This window comes from Panulirus ornatus, chromosome 68 (assembly GCF_036320965.1).
Source record: "Panulirus ornatus isolate Po-2019 chromosome 68, ASM3632096v1, whole genome shotgun sequence".
NCBI lineage: Eukaryota > Metazoa > Arthropoda > Malacostraca > Decapoda > Palinuridae > Panulirus > Panulirus ornatus.
In genome coordinates this window covers 26,753,723-26,769,177 of record NC_092291.1, presented here as the reverse complement: position 1 = coordinate 26,769,177, position 15,455 = coordinate 26,753,723, and the positions used below count along the sequence as shown (strand labels likewise).

General features: G+C 42.3%; 1 protein-coding gene across 2 annotated transcripts in view; it reads right to left on the bottom strand.

Moving 5' to 3' along the window:
* The window catches only part of OstDelta (oligosaccharide transferase delta subunit), a 272,441-nt gene that overhangs the window by 215,937 nt on the left and 41,049 nt on the right, over positions 1 to 15,455 (bottom strand). The gene's annotated exons all lie outside the window — the stretch shown is intronic.

The following is a 15,455-nucleotide window of genomic DNA, read 5'->3' as shown; positions in this document are numbered from 1 at the left end:
CTGTGAACACCTCATCCACCCTTCAAGAATAAGAATAGAGTTAATAATAGATGGACACACTGCAATGTAAAACATCAAGTCAATGTCTGGGTCTAATTCTGCATTAACAGCTTCCTACAAACAAGCAGATCATATCCACGAGTGTACCAAAGTTGTACATAACACAAAGGCATCAAATCTCCTCCAAGTGCAAATGCTTCTATTTCTAAAACTATAACAAGACCTTCTAACCCTGATATAACACTTAATTTTGGGGCTCTGACAACTATCAAATAATGAATGTTCATTTAAAAAGACTTGCTGGTAGGAAGAATCTATCCCACTGCATTAGGGGAAAAAAATCATGCTTATGTAAAGATGGAGATAAAGCTTAAGTGTAAAGTCTGAACCAAGAATTATAAAGTGAAGGATATATAAATGCAGCATGTACACCATTCTCTTTTCTGCAGCAAGATGTTTCAAGTATACTACAACAAAATAAAATATTGGGGTGGTAAAAATCCTAGGATATTTCTCCACTAGACAACAATACTGTAAGGCACATATGGGAAGCGAATGCACTGCAACAAACAGGTGGTTGCACACTTATATATATAACTATTATATGGAAGTATAATATTTATTCATCTACAACATAAAACTGTCATAATGTTTTTTTCTTTTCAAAAAATTGCATATGGAAACATTCATTTTTCAAAAAATATAATTTGAAACATTTTCTTTAAAAACATTTCAAGATAATCTTGGTAAAAAAAAAGTATTTCTACCTCCTTAGAAAGCATATCACAGATGAAATCTTAATCATGTTTGGTGCTAACAGTAACTGACCAAATAAGATCCCAAGACATCAGGCTACAAGCAGGTGGAGTTGTTTCTACATTATCTATTTCCATACCTCCATATTCCCTGTGTGTTGTAGAAGGTGACTAAATGAGGAGGAAGTGGGGGGCTGCAAACCCTTCCTTTCGTGTACTTCAATTACTAAAAGAGATAACAGAAGGAGTCAAGCAAGGAGTGCTCATCCTCCTTGAAAGCTTCGATTAAGGTGTCTGAATGTGTGTCGATGTATCCAAGATCAGAAGAAGGAGAGACAGAAAGTATGTCTGAAGAAAGAAACCTGGATGTTCTGGCTTTGAGTGAAACAAAGCTAAAGGGTAAAGGGGAAGAATGGTTTGCAAACATCTTAGAAGTAAAGTCAGGGGTTGTAGGGAGTAGCAATACTCCAGAAGCAGGAGTTGTGGGAGTGTGTAATAAAGTGTAAGGAATGAAATTCTAGACTGACATGAGTAAAACTGAAATTGGATGGCGAGAAATGGGTAATCATTAGTGCTTATGCACCCGGCATGAGAAAAAAGATCAAGAGAGGAAAGTGTTTTGGGAGCAGCAGAGTTAGTGCATAAGAAGTTTTGGTGAATGAGACCAGGTATTAATGATGGGTGATCTAAATGCAAAGGTAAGTAATGTGGCAGTTGAGGGTATAATTGGCATGCATGGGGTATTCAGCATTAAGAATGGAAATGGTGAAGAGCTTGTGGAGTTGTGCTGAAAAAACACTAATGATCGAGAATCCCTGTTTTAAAAAGAGAGATATTTTATTTATCTATTTATTACACTTTGTTGCCGTCTCCCGCGTTAGCGATGTAGTGCAAGGAAACAGACAAAAGAATGACCCAACCCACCCACATACTCATGTATATACATACACGTTCACGCATGCACATATACATATCTATACATCTCACCGTATACATATATATACAAACACAGACATATATATATATATACACATGTGCATAATTCATAGTCTACTCTTATTCATTCCCGTCACCACCCTGCCACACAAAATGACAACCCCCTCCCCCAGCATGTGTGCGAGGTAGTGCTAGGGAAAGACAACAAAGGCCACATTTGTTCACACTCAGTCTCTAGCTGTCATGTAATAATGCACCAAAACCACAGCTCCCTTTCCACATCCAGGCCCCACACAACTTTCCATGGTTTACCCCAGACACTTCACACGCCCTGGTTCAACCCATTGACAGCACGTTGACCCCGGTAAAACACATCGTTGCAATTCACTCTATTCCTTGCACGTCTTTCACCCTCCTGCATGTTCAGGCCCCGATCACTCAAAATCTTTTTCACTCCATCTTTCCACCTCCAATTTGGTCTCCCACTTCTCCTCGTTCCCTCCATCTCTGACACAAATATCCTCTAAGTTAATCTTTCCTCACTCATTCTCTCTACGTGACCAAACCATTTCAAATCAACCTCTTCTGCTCTCTCAACCGCACTCTTTTTATTACCACACATCTCTCTTACCCTTTCATTACTTACTCGATCAAACCACTTCACACCACATTTTGTCCTAAAACACCTCATTTCCAGCACATCCATCCTCCTCCACGCAACTCTATCCATAGCCCATGCCTTGCAACCATATAAAATTGTTGGAACCACTATTCCTTCAAACATACCCATTTTTGCTTTCCGAGATAATGTTCTCGACTTCCACACATTCTTCAAGGCTCCCAGAAACTTCGCCCCCTCCCCCACCCTATGATTCATTTCCGCTTCCATGGTTCCATCCGCTGCCACATCCACTCTCAGATATCTAAAACATTTCACTTCCTCCAATTTTTCTCCATTCAAACTTACCTCCCAGTTGACTTCTCTCTCAACCCTACTGTGTCTAATAACCTTGCTCTTATTCACATTTACTCTCAACTCTCTTCTTTCACACACTTAACCAAATTCAGTCACCAGCGTTTGCAGTTTCTCACATGAATCAGCCAAAGGCGCTGTATCATCAGCGAACAACAACTGACTCACTTCCCAAGCTCTCTCGTCCACAACAGACTGCATACTTTCCCCTTTCCAAAACTCTTGCATTCACCTCCCTAACAACCCCATTCATAAACAAATTAAACTACCATGGAGACATCACACACCCCTGCCACAAACCTACACTCACTGAGAACCAATCACTTTCCTCTCTTCCTACACGTACACATGCCTTACATCCTTGATAAAAACTTTTCACAGCTTCTAACAACTTTCCTCCCACACCATATATTCTTTACACCTTCCACAGAGCATCTCTATCAACTCTATCATATTCCTTCTTCAGATCCATAAATGCTACATACAAATCCATTTGCTTTTCTAAATATTTCTCATACATTCTTCAAAGCAAACACCTGATCCACACATCCTCTACCACTTCTGAAACCACACTGCTCTTCCTCAATCTGATGCTCTGTACATGACTTCACCCTCTCAATCAATACCTCCCATATAATTTACCAGGAATACTCAACAAACTTATACCTCCGTAATTTGAGCACTCACTCTTATCCCCTTTGCCTTTGTACAATGGCACTATGCAAGCATTCCTCCAATCCTCACGCACCTCACCATGAGTCATACGTACATTAAATATCCTTGCCAACCAGTCAACAATACAGTCACCCCTTCTTTAATGAATTCCACCGCAATACCATCCAAACCCGCTGCCTTGCCGGGTTTCATCTTCCGCAAAGCTTTTATTACCTCTTCTCTGTTTACCAAATAATTTTCCCTAACCCTCTCACTTTGCACACCACCTCGACCAAAACACCCTATATCTACCACTCTATCATCAAACACATTCAACAAACCTTCAAAATATTCACTCTATCTCCTTCTCACATCACCACTACTTGTTATCACCTCCCCATTAGCACCCTTCACTGAAGTTTCCATTTGTTCCCTTGTCTTACGCACTTTATTTACCTCCTTCCAAAACATCTTTTTATCCTCCCTAAAATTTAGGATTCTCTCTCACCCCAACTCTCATTTGTCCTCTTTTTCACCTCTTGCACCTTTCTCTTGACCTCCTGCCTCTTTCTTTTATACATCTCCCACTCATTTGCATTATTTCCCTGCCAAAATCGGCCAAATGCCTCTCTATTCTCTTTCACTGATAATCTTACTTTTTCATCCCACCACTCACTACTCTTTCTAATCTGCCCACCTCCCACGCTTCTCATGCCACAAGCATCTTTTGCACAAGCGATCACTACTCCCCTAAATACATTCCATTCCTCCCCCACTCACCTTACTTCGTTTGTTCTCACCTTTTTTCCGTTCTGTACTCAGTCTCTCCTGGTACTCCCTCACGCAAGTCTCCTTCCCAAGCTCACTTACTCTCACCACTCTTTTCACCCCAACATTATCTCTTCTTTTCTGAAAACCTCTACAAATCTTCACTTTCGCCTCCACAAGATAATGATCAGAAATCCATCCAGTTGCACCTCTCAGCACATTTACATCCAAAAGTCTCTCTTTTGCGCGCTTATCAATTAACACGTAATCTAATAACACTTTCTGCCCATCTCTCCTACTTACATATGTATACTTATATATCTCTCTCTTTTTAAACCAAGTATTCCCAATCACCAGTCCCTTTTCAGCACATAAATCTACAGGCTCTTCACCATTTCCATTTACAACACTGAACACCCCATGTACACCAATTATTTCCTCAACTGCTACATTACTCACCTTTGCATTCATATCACCCATCACTATAACCCGGTCTCGTGCATCAAAACTACTAACACAGTCACTCAGCTGCTCACAAAACACTTGCCTCTCATGATGTTTCTTCTCATGCCCAGGTGCATATGCACCAATAATCACCCATCTCTCTCCATCCACTTTCAGTTTTACCCATATCAATCTAGAGTTTACTTTCTTACACTCTATCACATACTCCCACCACTCGTTTCCTTCCCTTGCTCTTGTCCTCTCACTAACCCCTGACTTCACTCCCAAGATATTCCCAAACCACTCTTCCGCTTTACCCTTGAGCTTCGTTTCACTCAGAGCCAAAGCATCCAGCTTCCTTTCCTCAAACATACTACCCATCTCTCCTTTTTTCTCATCTTGGTTACATCCACACACATTTAGACACCCCAATCTGAGCCTTCGAGGAGGATGAGCACTCCCCACGTGACTCCTTCTTCTGTTTCCCCTTTTAGAAAGTTAAAATAAAAGGAGGGGAAGGTTTCCAGCCCTCCGCTCCTGTCCCCTTTAGTCGCCTTCTACGACACGTGAGGAATGTATATATATATATATATGTATATATATATATATATATATATATATATATATATATATATATATATATATATTTTTTTTTTTTTTATACTTTGTCGCTGTCTCCCGCGTTTGCGAGGTAGCGCAAGGAAACAGACGAAAGAAATGGCCCAACCCCCCCCACATACACATGTACATACACACGTCCACACACGCAAATATACATACCTACACAGCTTTCCATGGTTTACCCCAGACGCTTCACATGCCTTGATTCAATCCACTGACAGCACGTCAACCCCTGTATACCACATCACTCCAATTCACTCTATTCCTTGCCCTCCTTTCACCCTCCTGCATGTTCAGGCCCCGATCACACAAAATCTTTTTCACTCCATCTTTCCACCTCCAATTTGGTCTCCCTCTTCTCCTCGTTCCCTCCACCTCCGACACATATATATATATTTTTTTTTTTTTTTTTATACTTTGTCGCTGTCTCCCGCGTTTGCGAGGTAGCGCAAGGAAACAGACGAAAGAAATGGCCGAAACCCCCCCCCCTCCCCATACACATGTACATACACACGTCCACACACGCAAATATACATACCTACACAGCTTTCCATGGTTTACCCCAGACGCTTCACATGCCTTGATTCACTCCACTGACAGCACGTCAACCCCTGTATACCACATCGCTCCAATTCACTCTATTCCTTGCCCTCCTTACACCCTCCTGCATGTTCAGGCCCCGATCACACAAAATCTTTTTCACTCCATCTTTCCACCTCCAATTTGGTCTCCCTCTTCTCCTCGTTCCCTCAACCTCCGACACATATATCCTCTTGGTCAATCTTTCCTCACTCATTCTCTCCATGTGCCCAAACCATTTCAAAACACCCTCTTCTGCTCTCTCAACCACGCTCTTTTTATTTCCACACATCTCTCTTACCCTTACGTTACTTACTCGATCAAACCACCTCACACCACACATTGTCCTCAAACATCTCATTTCCAGCACATCCATCCTCCTGCGCACATCTCTATCCATAGCCCACGCCTCGCAACCATACAACATTGTTGGAACCACTATTCCCTCAAACATACCCATTTTTGCTTTCCGAGATAATGTTCTCGACTTCCACACATTTTTCAAGGCTCCCAAAATTTTCGCCCCCTCCCCCACCCTATGATCCACTTCCGCTTCCATGGTTCCATCCGCTGACAGATCCACTCCCAGATATCTAAAACACTTCACTTCCTCCAGTTTTTCTCCATTCAAACTCACCTCCCAATTGACTTGACCCTCACCCCTACTGTACCTAATAACCTTGCTCTTATTCACATTTACTCTCAACTTTCTTCTTCCACACACTTTACCAAACTCAGTCACCAGCTTCTGCAGTTTCTCACATGAATCAGCCACCAGCGCTGTATCATCAGCGAACAACAACTGACTCACTTCCCAAGCTCTCTCATCCCCAACAGACTTCATACTTGCCCCTCTTTCCAGGACTCTTGCATTTACCTCCCTTACAACCCCATCCATAAACAAATCAAACAACCATGGAGACATCACACACCCCTGCCGCAAACCTACATTCACTGAGAACCAATCACATATATATATATATATATATATATATATATATATATATATATATATATATATATATATATATATATTTTTTTTTGCCGCTGTCTCCCGTGTTTGCGAGGTAGCGCAAGGAAACAGACGAAAGAAATGGCCCACACCACCCCCATACACATGTATATACATACGTCCACACACGCAAATATACATACCTACACAGCTTTCCATGGTTTACCCCAGATGCTTCACATGCCCTGATTCAATCCACTGACAGCACGTCAACCCTGGTATACCACATCGCTCCAATTCACTCTATTCCTTGCCCCCCTTTCACCCTCCTGCATGTTCAGGCCCCGATCACACAAAATCTTTTTCACTCCATCTTTCCACTTCCAATTTGGTCTCCCACTTCTCCTCGTTCCCTCCACCTCCGACACATATATCCTCTTGGTCAGTCTTTCCTCACTCATTCTCTCCATGTGCCCAAACCATTTCAAAACACCCTCTTCTGCTCTCTCAACCACGCTCTTTTTATTTCCACACACCTCTCTTACCCTTACGTTACTTACTCGATCAAACCATCCCCACACCACACATAGTCCGCAAACATCTCATTTCTAGCACATCCATCCTCCTGCGCACAACTCTATCCATAGCCCACGCCTCGCAACCATACAACATTGTTGGAACCACTATTCCTACAAACATACCCATTTTTGCTTTCCGAGATAATGTTCTCGACTTCCACACATTCTTCAAGGCTCCCAGGATTTTCGCCCCCTCCCCCACCCTATGATCCACTTCCGCTTCCATGGTTCCATCCGCTGCCAGATCCACTCCCAGATATCTAAAACACTTTACTTCCTCCAGTTTTTCTCCATTCAAACTTACCTCCCAATTGACTTGACCCTCAACCCTACTGTACCTGATTACCTTGCTCTTATTCACATTTACTCTTAACTTTCTTCTTTCAAAACTTTACCAAACTCAGTCACCAGCTTCTGCAGTTTCTCACATGAATCAGCCACCAGCGCTGTATCATCAGCGAACAACAACTGACTCACTTCCCAAGCTCTCTCACCCCCAACAGACTTCATACTTGCCCCTCTTTCCAAAACTCTTGCATTCACCTCCCTAACAACCCCATCCATAAACAAATTAAACAACCATGGAGACATCACACACCCCTGCCGCAAACCTACATTCACTGAGAACCAATCACTTTCCTCTCTTCCTACATGTACACATGCCTTACATCCTCGATAAAAACTTTTCACTGCTTCTAACAACTTACCTCCCACACCATATATTCTTAATACTTTCCACAGACCATCTCTATCAACTCTATCATATGCCTTCTCAAGATCCATAAATGCTACATACAAATCCATTTGCTTTTCTAAGTATTTCTCACATACATTCTTCAAAGCAAACACCTGATCCACACATCCTCTACCACTTCTGAAACCACACTGCTCTTCCCCAATCTGATGCTCTGTACATGCCTTCACCCTCTCAATCAATACCCTCCCATGTAATTTACCAGGAATACTCAACAAACTTATACCTCCGTAATTTGAGCACTCACTCTTATCCCCTTTGCCTTTGTACAATGGCTATACGCACGCATTCCGCCAATCCTCAGGCACCTCACCATGAGTCATTTTTTTTTTTTTTTTTTTGCTTTGTCGCTGTCTCCCGCGTTTGCGAGGTAGCGCAAGGAAACAGACGAAAGAAATGGCCCAACCCACCCCCATACACATGTATATACATACGTCCACACACGCAAATATACATACATACACAGCTTTCCATGGTTTACCCCAGACGCTTCACATGCCCCGATTCAATCCACTGACAGCACGTCAACCCCGGTCATACATACATTAAATAACCTTACCAACCAGTCAATAATACAGTCACCCCCTTTTTTGATAAATTCCACTGCAATACCATCCAAACCTGCTGCCTTGCCGGCTTTCATCTTCCGCAAAGCTTTTACTACCTCTTCTCTGTTTACCAAATCATTTTCCCGAATCCTCTCACTTTGCACACCACCTCGACCAAAACTCCCTATATCTGCCACTCTATCATCAAACACACACACACACACACACACATATATATATATATATATATATATATATAAATATATATATATATATATATATATTTTTTTTTTTTTTTTATACTTTGTCGCTGTCTCCCGCGTTTGCGAGGTAGCGCAAGGAAACAGACGAAAGAAATGGCCCAACCCCCCCCCCATACACATGTACATACGTCCACACACGCAAATATACATACCTACACAGCTTTCCATGGTTTACCCCAGACGCTTCACATGCCTTGATTCAATCCACTGACAGCACGTCAACCCCTGTATACCACATCGCTCCAATTCACTCTATTCCTTGCCCTCCTTTCACCCTCCTGCATGTTCAGGCCCCGATCACACAAAATCTTTTTCACTCCATCTTTCCACCTCCAATTTGGTCTCCCTCTTCTCCTCGTTCCCTCCACCTCCGACACATATATCCTCTTGGTCAATCTTTCCTCACTCATTCTCTCCATGTGCCCAAACCATTTCAAAACACCCTCTTCTGCTCTCTCAACCACGCTCTTTTTATTTCCACACATCTCTCTTACCCTTACGTTACTTACTCGATCAAACCACCTCACACCACACATTGTCCTCAAACATCTCATTTCCAGCACATCCATCCTCCTGCGCACATCTCTATCCATAGCCCACGCCTCGCAACCATACAACATTGTTGGAACCACTATTCCTTCAAACATACCCATTTTTGCTTTCCGAGATAATGTTCTCAACTTCCACACATTTTTCAAGGCTCCCAAAATTTTCGCCCCCTCCCCCACCCTATGATCCACTTCCGCTTCCATGGTTCCATCCGCTGACAGATCCACTCCCAGATATCTAAAACACTTCACTTCCTCCAGTTTTTCTCCATTCAAACTCACCTCCCAATTGACTTGACCCTCACCCCTACTGTACCTAATAACCTTGCTCTTATTCACATTTACTCTTAACTTTCTTATATATATATATATATATATATATATATATATTGATACAGTGGTTAAATTGATGAGAACTACTATTGACGTTTGTGTAAATAAATTAAACATTTCCTTTCCATAGCCAGAGGTTGAACCATTATGTGACATTCATTTTTCATTTCATTTCAAGCTAGAAGTTTCAGTTTTCTAAATTGTTTCTTACATTTTTCACATGTATATATATGTATGTGTGTGTGTCTGTATATGTGCATGTGTGTGTGTATGTGTGTGTATGTGTATATTATTTATTTTATATTTTATTATACTTTGTCGCTGTCTCCCGCGTTTGCGAGGTAGCGCAGCGACAAAGTATAATAAATTTAGAAAACTGAAACTTCTAGCTTGAAATGTGTATATATATATGTATATTATCCCTGGGGATAAGGGTGAAAGAATACTTCCCACGCATTCCTCGCGTGTTGTAGAAAGCGACTAGAGGGGACGGGAGCGGGGGACCAGAAATCCTCCCCTACTTGTATTTTTAACTCTCTAAAATGGGAAACAGAAGAAGGAGTCACGCGGGGAGTGCTCATCCTCCTCGAAGGCTCAGATTGGGGTGCCTAAATGTGTGTGGATGTAACCAAGATGTGAAAAAAGGAGAGATAGGTAGTATGTTTGAGGAAAGGAACCTGGATGTTTTGGCTCTGAGTGAAACGAAGCTCAAGGGTAAAGGGGAAGAGTGGTTTGGGAATGTCTGGGGAGTAAAGTCAGGGGTTAGTGAGAGGACAAGAGCAAGGGAAGGAGTAGCAGTACTCCTGAAACAGGAGTTGTGGAAGTATGTGATAGAATGTAAGAAAGTAAATTCTCGATTAATATGGGTAAAACTGAAAGTTGATGGAGAGAGATGGGTGATTATTGGTGCATATGCACCTGGGCATGAGAAGAAAGATCATGAGAGGCAAGTGTTTTGGGAGCAGCTGAATGAGTGTGTTAGTGGTTTTGATGCACGAGACCGGGTTATAGTGTTGGGTGATTTGAATGCAAAGGTGAGTAATGTGGCAGTTGAGGGAATAATTGGTATACATGGGGTGTTCAGTGTTGTAAATGGAAATGGTGAAGAGCATGTAGATTTATGTGCTGAAAAAGGACTGATGATTGGGAATACCTGGTTTAAAAAGCGAGATATACATAAGTATACTTATGTAAGTAGGAGAGATGGCCAGAGAGCGTTATTGGATTACGTGTTAATTGACAGGCGCGCGAAAGAGAGACTTTTGGATGTTAATGTGCTGAGAGGTGCAACTGGAGGGATGTCTGATCATTATCTTGTGGAGGCTAAGGTGAAGATTTGTATGGGTTTTCAGAAAAGAAGAGTGAATGTTGGGGTGAAGAGGGTGGTGAAAGTAAGTGAGCTTGGGAAGGAGACTTGTGTGAGGAAGTACCAGGAGAGACTGAGTACAGAATGGAAAAAGGTGAGAACAATGGAAGTAAGGGGAGTGGGGGAGGAATGGGATGTATTTAGGGAATCAGTGATGGATTGCGCAAAAGATGCTTGTGGCATGAGAAGAGTGGGAAGTGGGTTGATTAGAAAGGGTAGTGAGTGGTGGGATGAAGAAGTAAGAGTATTAGTGAAAGAGAAGAGAGAGGCATTTGGACGATTTTTGCAGGGAAAAAATGAAATTGAGTGGGAGACGTATAAAAGAAAGAGACAGGAAGTCAAGAGAAAGGTGCAAGAGGTGAAAAAAAGGGCAAATGAGAGTTGGGGTGAGAGAGTATCATTAAATTTTAGGGAGAATAAAAAGATGTTCTGGAAGGAGGTAAATAAAGTGAGTAAGACAAGGGAGCAAATGGGAACTTCAGTGAAGGGCGCAAATGGGGAGGTGATAACAAGTAGTGGTGATGTGAGAAGGAGATGGAGTGAGTATTTTGAAGGTTTGTTGAATGTGTTTGATGATAGAGTGGCAGATATAGGGTGTTTTGGTCGAGGTGGTGTGCAAAGTGCGAGGGTTAGGGAAAATGAGTTGGTAAACAGAGAAGAGGTAGTAAAAGCTTTGCGGAAGATGAAAGCCGGCAAGGCAGCAGGTTTGGATGGTATTGCAGTGGAATTTATTAAAAAAGGGGGTGACTGTATTGTTGACTGGTTGGTGAGGTTATTTAATGTATGTATGACTCATGGTGAGGTGCCTGAGGATTGGCGGAATGCGTGCATAGTGCCATTGTACAAAGGCAAAGGGGATAAGAGTGAGTGCTCAAATTACAGAGGTATAAGTTTGTTGAGTATTCCTGGCAAATTATATGGGAGGGTATTGATTGAGAGGGTGAAGGCATATACAGAGCATCAGATTGGGGAAGAGCAGTGTGGTTTCAGAAGTGGTAGAGGATGTGTGGATCAGGTGTTTGCTTTGAAGAATGTATGTGAGAAATACTTAGAAAAGCAAATGGATTTGTATGTAGCATTTATGGATCTGGAGAAGGCATATGATAGAGTTGATAGAGATGCTCTGTGGAAGGTATTAAGAATATATGGTGTGGGAGGCAAGTTGTTAGAAGCAGTGAAAAGTTTTTATCGAGGATGTAAGGCATGTGTACGTGTACGAAGAGAGGAAAGTGATTGGTTCTCAGTGAATGTAGGTTTGCGGCAGGGGTGTGTGATGTCTCCATGGTTGTTTAATTTGTTTATGGATGGGGTTGTTAGGGAGGTGAATGCAAGAGTTTTGGAAAGAGGGGTAAGTATGAAGTCTGTTGGGGATGAGAGAGCTTGGGAAGTGTCAGTTGTTGTTCGCTGATGATACAGTGCTGGTGGCTGATTCATGTGAGAAACTGCAGAAGCTGGTGACTGAGTTTGGTAAAGTGTGTGAAAGAAGAAAGTTAAGAGTAAATGTGAATAAGAGCAAGGTTATTAGGTACAGTATGGTTGAGGGTCAATTCAATTGGGAGGTGAGTTTGAATGGAGAAAAACTGGAGGAAGTGAAGTGTTTTAGATATCTGGGAGTGGATCTGGCAGCGGATGGAACCATGGAAGCAGAAGTGGATCATAGGGTGGGGGAGGGGGCGAAAATTCTGGGAGCCTTGAAGAATGTGTGGAAGTCGAGAACATTATCTCGGAAAGCAAAAATGGGTATGTTTGAAGGAATAGTGGTTCCAACAATGTTGTATGGTTGCGAGGCGTGGACTATGGATAGAGTTGTGCGCAGGAGGATGGATGTGCTGGAAATGAGATGTTTGAGGACAATGTGTGGTGTGAGGTGGTTTGATCGAGTAAGTAACGTAAGGGTAAGAGAGATGTGTGGAAATAAGAAGAGCGTGGTTGAGAGAGCAGAAGAGGGTGTTTTGAAATGGTTTGGTCACATGGAGAGAATGAGTGAGGAAAGATTGACCAAGAGGATATATGTGTCGGAGGTGGAGGGAACGAGGAGAAGAGGGAGACCAAATTGGAGGTGGAAAGATGGAGTGAAAAAGATTTTGTGTGATCGGGGCCTGAACATGCAGGAGGGTGAAAGGAGGGCAAGAAATAGAGTGAATTGGAGTCATGTGGTATACAGGGGTTGACGTGCTGTCAGTGGATTGAAGCAAGGCATGTGAAGCGTCTGGGGTAAACCATGGAAAGCTGTGTAGGTATGTATATTTGCGTGTGTGGACGTGTGTATGTACATGTGTATGGGGGGGGGGGGTTGGGCCATTTCTTTCGTCTGTTTCCTTGCGCTACCTCGCAAACGCGGGAGACAGCGACAAAGTATAAAAAAAAAAAAAAAAAAAAAAAAAATATATATATATATATATATGGTGTGCAAAGTGAGAGGGTTAGGGAAAATGATTTGGTAAACAGAGAAGAGGTAGTGAAAGCTTTGCGGAAGATGAGAGCCGGCAAGGCAACGGGTTTGGATGGTATTGCAGTGGAATTTATTAAAAAAGGGGGTGACTGTATTATTGACTGGTTGGTAAGGTTATTTAATGTATGTATGACTCATGGTGAGGTGCCTGAGGATTGGCGGAATGCGTGCATAGTGCCATTGTACAAAGGCAAAGGGGATAAGAGTGAGTGCTCAAATTACAGAGGTATAAGTTTGTTGAGTATTCCTGGTAAATTATATGGGAGGGTATTGATTGAGAGGGTGAAGGCATGTACAGAGCATCAGGTTGGGGAAGAGCAGTGTGGTTTCAGAAGTGGTAGAGGATGTGTGGATCAGGTGTTTGCTTTGAAGAATGTATGTGAGAAATACTTAGAAAAGCAAATGGATTTGTATGTAGCATTTATGGATCTGGAGAAGGCATATGATAGAGTTGATAGAGATGCTCTGTGGAAGGTATTAAGAATATATGGTGTGGGAGGCAAGTTGTTAGAAGCAGTGAAAAGTTTTTATCGAGGATGTAAGGCATGTGTACGTGTAGGAAGAGAGGAAAGTGATTGGTTCTCAGTGAATGTAAGTTTGCGGCAGGGTGTGTGATGTCTCCATGGTTGTTTAATTTGTTTATGGATGGGGTTGTTAGGGAGGTAAATGCAAGAGTTTTGGAAAGAGGGGCAAGTATGAAGTCTGTTGGGGATGAGAGAGCTTGGGAAGTGAGTCAGTTGTTGTTCGCTGATGATACAGCGCTGGTGGCTGATTCATGTGAGAAACTGCAGAAGCTGGTGACTGAGTTTGGTAAAGTGTGTGGAAGAAGAAAGTTAAGAGTAAATGTGAATAAGAGCAAGGTTATTAGGTACAGTAGGGTTGAGGGTCAAGTCAATTGGGAGGTGAGTTTGAATGGAGAAAAACTGGAGGAAGTGAAGTGTTTTAGATATCTGGGAGTGCATCTGGCAGCGGAGGAACCATGGAAGCGGAAGTGGATCATAGGGTGGGGGAGGGGGCGAAAATTCTGGGGGCCTTGAAGAATGTGTGGAAGTCGAGAACATTATCTCGGAAAGCAAAAATGGCTATGTTTGAAGGAATAGTGGTTCCAACAATGTTGTATGGTTGCGAGACGTGGGCTATGGATAGAGTTGTGCGCAGGAGGATGGATGTGCTGGAAATGAGATGTTTGAGGACAATGTGTGGTGTGAGGTGGTTTGATCGAGTGAGTAACGTAAGGGTAAGAGAGATGTGTGGAAATAAAAAGAGCGTGGTTGAGAGAGCAGAAGAGGGTGTTTTGAAGTGGTTTGGGCACATGGAGAGAATGAGTGAGGAAAGATTGACCAAGAGTATATATGTGTCAGAGGTGGAGGGAACGAGGAGAAGAGGGAGACCAAATTGGAGGTGGAAAGATGGAGTGAAAAAGATTTTGTGTGATCGGGGCCTGAACATGCAGGAGGGTGAAAGGAGGGCAAGAAATAGAGTGAATTGGAGCGATGTGGTATACCGGGGTTGACGTGCTGTCAGTGGATTGAATCAAGGCATGTGAAGCGTCTGGGGTAAACAATGGAAAGCTGTGTAGGTATGTATATTTGCGTGTGTCGACGTATGTATATACATGTGTATGGGGGGGGGGCCATTTCTTTCGTCTGTTTCCTTGTGCTACCTCGCAAACGCGGGAGACAGCGACAAAGTATAATAAAAAAAAATAAAAAATAAAATACATATATATATGTATGTGTAAGGATGTGTTTTTATCTATTTCCAGGTGCTACTTTACTGATGTGGGAAACAGCGATAAAAAACAAAACATGATCTAAATCAATCTAAAGAAATCTAATGACAAATAAACTAAGTGTAAAAAAGTTAATAAACCAAAATTTTTCCATACATATTCACCATTTCTCTTGTAGGAAAGGTAGTGCTAAGAACAG